This window comes from Daphnia pulicaria, chromosome 6 (assembly GCF_021234035.1).
Source record: "Daphnia pulicaria isolate SC F1-1A chromosome 6, SC_F0-13Bv2, whole genome shotgun sequence".
NCBI lineage: Eukaryota > Metazoa > Arthropoda > Branchiopoda > Diplostraca > Daphniidae > Daphnia > Daphnia pulicaria.
In genome coordinates, this window is record NC_060918.1 from 22,164,737 (window position 1) to 22,173,126 (window position 8,390).

Here is an 8,390-nt window from a genome sequence, read left to right on the forward strand (position 1 = left end):
AAAAGTGATTGTTCAGTTTTCTATCACTGGAAATATCCTGAACTTGGTCTCTCTCTGCTTTTTCGAAAATGAAAAACGAAACTCAATAAGCAGACGACACTTAATATTCTAATTAACCAAAAAATAAGATATCGATATTAAAAATCGACCCTTTCCTGCCCTTTCCCGCTAAATCCAAACCCACTCGAAAAAAAACCCGCGAAAGCCGCTGATTATTTCGGTCTTCAAAATAAATAAATTGCACGTCTGAACAAAGTAACACCGAGTCAAAAATGAAATTTTAAAATTTGCACGAAATCCTGCAGATAATAAACTTCGTAACGAAACCGCCCTGGAACTAATAATAATACCCTGAGCATAGGGCTGGTGATTACTTGATTTGTTTTAATGCATATCAATTCTGGTATTTCCTTAATATTTCCTTATGTTTTCGTTTCTTGTTTTGTATGCAGGAATATGAGCGACACGTGCCGGTCGTCGTGATTATCCGCCCGCCCTCCTGCGATTCATTAGCGATGGCATTTGATAAAATATCAACGGAATGATTTGACAGTTTTGAGTTGCTCATGTGTGTATACTACGTATAATACAACACAATAATAATAACGTCAGATGGTTGAACATTTATTAAAGACGGCCAGGCATACACAAGTTCTTGAAATGTCGACATTTCGCCACGTTCGGGGATTTCCGCTGGAATTTTTCAATTACAAAACTGACGCGACTGTCTGGATACCGGCGGGTTGCGTCGCCCACACTCTGATTAACTCTCAATTAAATGTGAAGAGACGATGCGTGAATGTTTTATATTATTATCACTCATCTCACATTGTCATTTTGATACATCACCGGGGTTTTTCTGATTCATTTCCAAGGGAAAAAAAATTAACATAGAAATGAGAATTGTTTCTTTTCCAAAATCGGAAGTGACGTGTTAAATATTGCGCAGACTGTCTGCCGGGTCAGCCGGAAGCGAAAGAATTGCACAATCCCAGACTGTCTGAAAAAATGTTGACACAAACATCGGAATAATCATTAGAAATTTAAAAAAAAAAAGTTTGGCATCCAAAATGTGTACTAATAAATCAAGAATAATCCGTCGTCAACTGTGTAATCATCTGCTGGCGTAAATAGAGAAAAAAAATGGAAGAATCATCAAGGATAATTATTCCGGTGCTTATTCACACACACATATGTACGAGAGGGTGCAATGTGAAATTTTCCTGACAACAACTCCAACTTCATTAACGGCTGTGGGTGCCGTGAGCGGGCAACTAATTGGACGCCTCCACAGCATAGAGCGGCAATTCAAATCCTCCTTGTTCCTCCTTGTTGGGTGGGTGGGTGTAGGTCCACTGTGTGTGTGTCTGGGTGATCTGGTCGAAAAAGGAGGAGGACCCGACAGCTCATTGTCTCTTTTGTGTCTACGTCACCGTCTTATTTGATTCCCATCTGATTATCTTTTTTGACGACTAATTTCTCGCTCCTGTATTTTCCATAACGCGTGAAGATGACGACAATTTTTATAATTCTGCTGGGTGGTGGGTGAAATCAAAGAGCAGTGGTCATTATGTATTGAGGAAGGAGGAGGAATAAGGAGGCGGGATGGAGATTCCCGTCGGCCTTCGTCCTACTCTAATGAGATGTTGTTGTTGTTGATGTTGTTGCTGGACGCTCGTTTAAAACGCGCCTGCTGGCCTATGGGAGAGACGTGTGAAGCATCGCCACTTGGGCTCACACACACCTTCGTTTCGTAAGTGAAAGTTTCATTTTTCTTTGCATCCTTACCTGGAACTCGTTAAAAATCCTGACTCTATTCTTTCTTTTTTCATCCTCTCAATTCGAATTATTATTATTATTAAGTTTAATATTTTATTTTCTTTCTCGGGTGGAAAAATGAATACAAGGTATATACACAGGCCGGTAGAGAGATGAACGAAACAGTTTCCACACACTTGTCTAATATCGGACGTCCATTTGTCGTGTGGCAGTGTGGCTACCTCAATTAATGTCTAATCTACCTGGTGCCTTGTTGAATGAATGATGGCGTCAGTTGCTATTGCTATTGCCGCGTTAACCGACGCTCCATCAATCACCACCAACAGCGACTAGATGTATATAGCGCCCGAGTTACTATTTCCCACCGCCCGTCTAATCCTTTTGGTGTGGTATAGTAATATAAGAAATATATTGTTATTTAGTGACGTCCTCTCTTTTAGCTGCCGTGATGGGCCGGCAATTTCGTTGGAGAAAGCGGATAAATGAGCACAGAAGCCGCGCTGGATTGTTCCGTCTCTCTCACCACCACCACCACCACTACTGCCGCGGTGCGTTGAGCCGGGCGCGTTACAATGATGGAATGGACACTAACGAACTACTAGCGTGGCGTCGCGAGATTGCACAGCACACATCCGGCGTGGGCCCCTCTTGTATTCTTTTCTTCTTTGCGTCCGTCGATTTGTAAGGGAAGCACGGCGCCTTGATGGGCCCACAACACCGAAAATTGATGAGCAAAACAAAAGTGGCAATCCGCCGAGCAATACATTACAGATGGGAGAAGCGAGAAGAGCGAATAAAACCTCATCTCTATCGGATGGATGGAGTGAGAGAGCCAGCACCACCACCACCATCCGACGTGTAGACGTAATGGCGTTGGCCAATGGCCTCATTCCGATTCCGATCAAGTCGCACGCCATCCGCACACACATATAACAAAAGGGCCGGAAACTCTTCTATTTTTTCTTCTTCTTCTTGGCTGCGGCTTCTCGACGGCCTTGATGGAGTCATCAAAATGGTTCCGTGAAGAGGAGAGAAAGGCCGTCCGTTTTGATGATGCCAGTCGTAATGAGTTTGGAGTTGACGACGATAGTCACACGACGACGACGATGACGACAAGAAATAGACAACAACACGGGGAATAATCGTCAAGAAATCCAATAAAAATGAATGAAGAAATATATATATGATGCGTGGCCGCGTCTATTCGCTAATAATAAAACGAAAATTCCACCTTTCATTGGCCGGCCATCAAATCGACTCGTAAAAACCCATTTCCCAACCAAAATCGGTGAGACAAATTTCCAGTTTTCCAGGGAAAGTAAAACGATAAAAAAAAAACTTGAAATTTTTTAACTTTTTTAAAAATATAAAGAAAACTTGAAAAGAAAACTTGGCCATCAAACGTCACTCTTTTTTCAACTCTTCTCTTCTTCTTCTTCTTTATACATGTTTTTCTTCTCTTTCTTTTTCTTTCAGGGCATTTTTTCTTCTTCCTCAACTCGCCCGGCTGGAGGGGCTCATCTTATGGCGGTGGTGGTGGTGGTGGTGGTGGACTGTGAAGTGGCGTTGATTACAGTATTTAACTCATTAGCTTCACTTTGGGGAGTCCCGACAAGTCGCCGCCGCCGCTCTCCGACGAGGGAAAGAAGAAGAAGAAAACACAAAAGCCAAAAGGGGGGAGGGGAAAAAAAATATTTCAAGAAAAACCCCGGGAGCCATTCACGGAACAATTTTGTAAAGAAAAATAACCCCCAAAAAAATGTTGGTGTCTTGAAATAGTACGTAAGTTTGCGTGTAGTAGTAGTACGTGTGTGTCCCTATTTTAATCGAAATTCTACGGCCAGACGAATGGGAAATTATATAATACAGAGACAAATGCAATTGGGCTGACATGAATGAATCGAGAAATGGGTGATCAAGAAAATTGAATGGATGTTATACACAGATCGATTGGGCCGCAGCTAGCCGAAATAGCCGATCGACACGATAGATGCTAGTAGGACCATCAGTAGTTTATTGCCCGGCAGTAGTACGTGTTAAGTCTGTGGCTCATTAGCCGGCTAATATAAAAATGCACAGCGGCTTTTTTTCTTCTTTTTTCTTGTTTCTGGGTCTATAACGAGGCGGTAACACGCGTGTTGTTTTCCCATCTTCTCCCGTTGAAAATCTTCTTCTTATATTGCCCGTGTACGCCGTGAGAGAGCCGAGACACAACAAGAAATTGGTGGAGTGGGGGTTTGTCGGTTGTTTTGCGGTTGATTTTTCTCCCTCTGTGAGAGACCTGAGAGATTTTTTCTCTCTCTCCTATTCTTATTTTGGTTTTTTACAACCGGAACCGAAAGTCAACAAGCCGAGAAATAACAACAACCAAATCGTCAGCAGAAGGCGGCCTGGCGCATCATCATCAAATGATGTCAGAGCCCATTGCCAAGAAATGGCGCCGACCGCATTTCCCTGTTTCAAAAAAAAAAATAAAAATAAAAATAAAGTTATAACTCGGTTACCGTCTGTGTGTGTCTGTTGATATTTACTCGGTGGTGTGCTGGGCGTTTCATATCCTGGGCCGGCGCTTTTGATATTTGTTGAAACAAAACTCGGACTGATTTATTTCACAGATTTTTCTGGTGTACAGGCCGTCATATTATATGCTGGGTGAGGGGAGAAGAAGAGAAACTTGTCAGCACCGCCAATGATTGGCCGGGCAACTCTCTGCTGTGAAACAGGAAGGAAATAAGAAAAACAGCTGGTCGACTCATCGTCTCCTTTCAGCGCGGACGGCGGCCGCGATATGCCAACCAGCGGATGCCAATGAACCGTGTCGAAACCTCTAAACACACACACAGAGAATTGATACATCTCCTTTCTTTCTCTCTGTCTATATGGCGATGATATTATTCCTCCCCTTTCAATGAATGCGCACACGTCATTTATCTTTAAATACATCCCGCCATAGAGCACACAGCACAGCTCTATCAAAGGGGTGGACCCGTGTCCTTGTGTGATTGGATCCTGGGCTGCTGCTGCTGCTGCTCAAGCTTCATTAAGTTATGCTGGTATATACATACAGTCTTTCTATATCCCCTTTTTCTTTTGATTATTATTCAGTTGGCCCTTATCGGCTCCTGGGTCTTATCAGCTGTGGGCCTCATCTATCACACGGCCGCGCTCCTTTTTCTCCTATTCAAACAGGAGCCACCACCACCACCAACCAGCCAGCCAGCCCAAAAGATATTGAGGATCGCTAGGCATATAAGGGGGAATGACGTTTGTTTGTTCCTTTTGTTGCTAAACGAAGGGGTCAAAAAAAGGAAACTTTTTTGGTCCGGCTATTGTTTCCTTGTGTGTATTTATAAATGCGCCGATAGATTTCGTCTAATCCACCCCTGGAAAACCACCACCGGGACCCCCCTTCCTCACTTGTCCGCTCCGCGCTGGATTTTCGTATGCACACGGCGTGATGGATCTAGAGATGCTGGATGGATGGATGGAAAAGAAAAAATTCGACGTTTGGTGGGGTGGACGCGATGAGAAAGTCGGCACGTGACTAGGTAGATACAGTGTGCCAAGTGCACATGACGTACATAATAATACACAACTGGCGGCTCTATATATGCAAATGTTGAAGAGTATAGTAGTGGAGGCTGTGCTGTTCATATCAAACAGTGAACGAGATAATTGAAAAATGCACTCTCAAACAGCCAGAACCCCACCAACACCACCACGCCCCCGCCTTTTCAAATCGATATCTTCTATTTCTTTCTATATAATGTGGATATGTTCTATTTTTCAAGAGGTTATAGATGTATATTCTCCCCCCCCATCATAGCCGCCATTGACCGGATTATCTGTGATTCCGTCATCCATCATCTCGACTATGGACCAACTCTCTAGACAAAATGTTTCACAGTATCCAGCAACTGGGCAGCAATAATGACGACGACTTGATTAGCAGCTCGTTCTACTCGGGGCGGGTGGTGGAAGGGAATAACGGACAAGCCGTAGACCGTGGAACGCGATAAGAAAAAGAAATAAAATAAAAAACAACTGGAAAAATCGTGGGACTGCACAAACGGGAGAGAACCAAAAAATGTGTTTCAACTCTTTTTTTCCCACCCCAATCTAAGCTCTTGGAGATATAAAGAAAAACAATGGCCAGCCAAAAAGAAGAAAAAAAATGTTTCCATTAGAGAATTTTTTTCTTTCTGTTTGTTTACAACCCGATGGCGCCTGGAACATATCAGCAGCAGCACTACTCTTCTTCTTCTTCCTCCAGCTCCGACAAGCACACAGCTAGAGAGAAGAAGTAGAGAGATATCTATCTATAGAGAGTTTCCTCCCCTTATTTTTCTTTTTTCAGGCGGCAATCATATCCATTTGATACGTGTACATCAGCAGAGTAGGTACTGCAACAACATTTACAGCCTTTTTTCTCGCCGAACATTTTTCCTTTTAACCGAGAGAGAAAAGAAAAGAAATCAGGTAGATATATAAATGGAAAGGAAACATTAGACGCCATAGTCCCCCCTTTCAAAGAAGACACACAGGAAATGTGTGCTGGATAAAGACGACAAGTTCTTATACAACATGTTGTGATGGACTAATACGAGCAAAAGGAAAAAGAGAGAGACCATAGAGTCTGATGTGATTGTTTCAACTGATTTTGATGTTCTTTTTCTTCTTTTTTTGTGTCTGTCTGGTGATATTAATCAACCCGCAGGGGTTTCACCGTCTTGTGTTTCACATCATTTCGTCTCGGTTACTCACATCCGAGAGGAAAGAAAACCATTTGGGTTTCTTCGGCTGATTTTATTTCCACCTTCTCCCCCCTCCTTTTATTGTTGATTTTGTGGCTTCGAAAAAATAAAAATACAAGAAAAAACCGCCAGCAGTGTCGTCGTCGTCCTTCTTCCGCTTTTTATAACATTTCTTCTTCTGGTTTTATTTTTGTCGGTTCTGTGGGGCGGGTGATTGTTTGTCTTATTTCTTAACTGGAAAAACGGAGAGAAGAAAATTCACACGAAATTACAAGACAAGGCGTCGTGTATCGGATGATGAATGGCCGTGCGGGGATCACGGATGAGTTGCACCATGCACCAGGGTCCTTGTTAGACACACACGCCCGTCGCTCGACTGTGTCTACACACATCACGTCAGGAGAAATTTAGGAAAAGAATAAGAAGAGACTAGACACACGGGTGTGTAATCACCACCGAAGGGCTAAATAAACATTTCAGACTATATAGTAGACCGGAAGTGCTGCCCCTCCGGTCAAATCTCCCCCCCCCCTTCCCAAAGAATTTTCTTCCTTAGAATTTGTTGCACCTTTAGTATATAATATAGGCCGACAGGAGAAGCAGATAGATAGAGTATAGCTTCTTGTTGTTGCTCCAATATAATTATTCTCCGTCGAGTGGTGGCGCATCTTCTCCAGCACCAGCAAATGGGCAGCAGCAGCAGCAGCCACGATAACTGCTTCTCCTCCTCCTCCTCCTGCTCCTGTGTCAAGAGTCTCAACTTTACAAGGTGCCAGTGAACGATATAAATTGCTCTCGAAAGCGTGAGCTCACACGGCCAGCAGCAGCCGACCAGCAGCAGCAGCAGCAGCAGCTGTACACACATTCATCCGAGTGGAGTGGAGTCACAACTTCTCGTGACGATCGACGTGCTCCAATGGCCTGTCTATAGCTCCTAGCTGCTCCTATATCTCGAGCTGGACTTTAAATCAGTCAAGGTGAGCAATCCAGCAGCAGCAGCCCAGCAGGGGAAATATATATTCTCTGCTGCTGCTGCTCCTGTTTGTGTGTGCTGGATTATGGGCCGGGCGCTGCACAACTAATAAAACCCGGCGAGGTTGTTCGTCAGGAGCCTTCCCGTTAAGTTGCCGGAGCTGTTGAATGAATGAATAGAAGGGGGAATGTCTTGTGGGTCGCGGAGGATCAAAGTCTCGTTGCTGCTGCTGCTGTGCTGTGCTGAGCTGCTCTTCCTTATTCCATCACTTCAGCTTTGCTTCAGGAATAGAAAACGACGACGACTACCCCCGTCCAGCGCAACCCTGTCCTGCTCCTGCTCTTCCCTTGAGCTCCTTTTCACTTGAAATAGACACGTATTTATTTGGACATTTATTTATGTAGATGTATATTGTATTAGGCTGCTGCTGCTAGCTAGAGAGAGGAGCCGTGGTGCCGTACACACACACATGCGCCTTGTATATATAATAACCAACTTTGGTTGCTGGCCCCCCTATCCTTTTAGCCTTTTTTTCACTTTTTCAACGTCAACGATATCCCCTTTTGGCATTCCTTAACCAACCGGACAGCAGGGATGAAAATAAAAATGAAGGGGGGAGACTGGACAAGAAATAACCAACAAACAAATTAACAGATGACGAAATCCCACCTACCATCAGCAGAGCTGATGTGTCTAAACAGTTTTTCTTTTCTTTTTTAAACTTTCACGAGTAAATCGGATTAGAAAAAGAAAAACACATTATTATTATTATTATTACTGCCGAAACTATTATTCATGATTTAAATCACAGCACACACAAATCAAGTTTTATTGTTGTTGATGGAAAACTGCGCTGGCTGACTGGATGGCTGATGCGCGTCCAT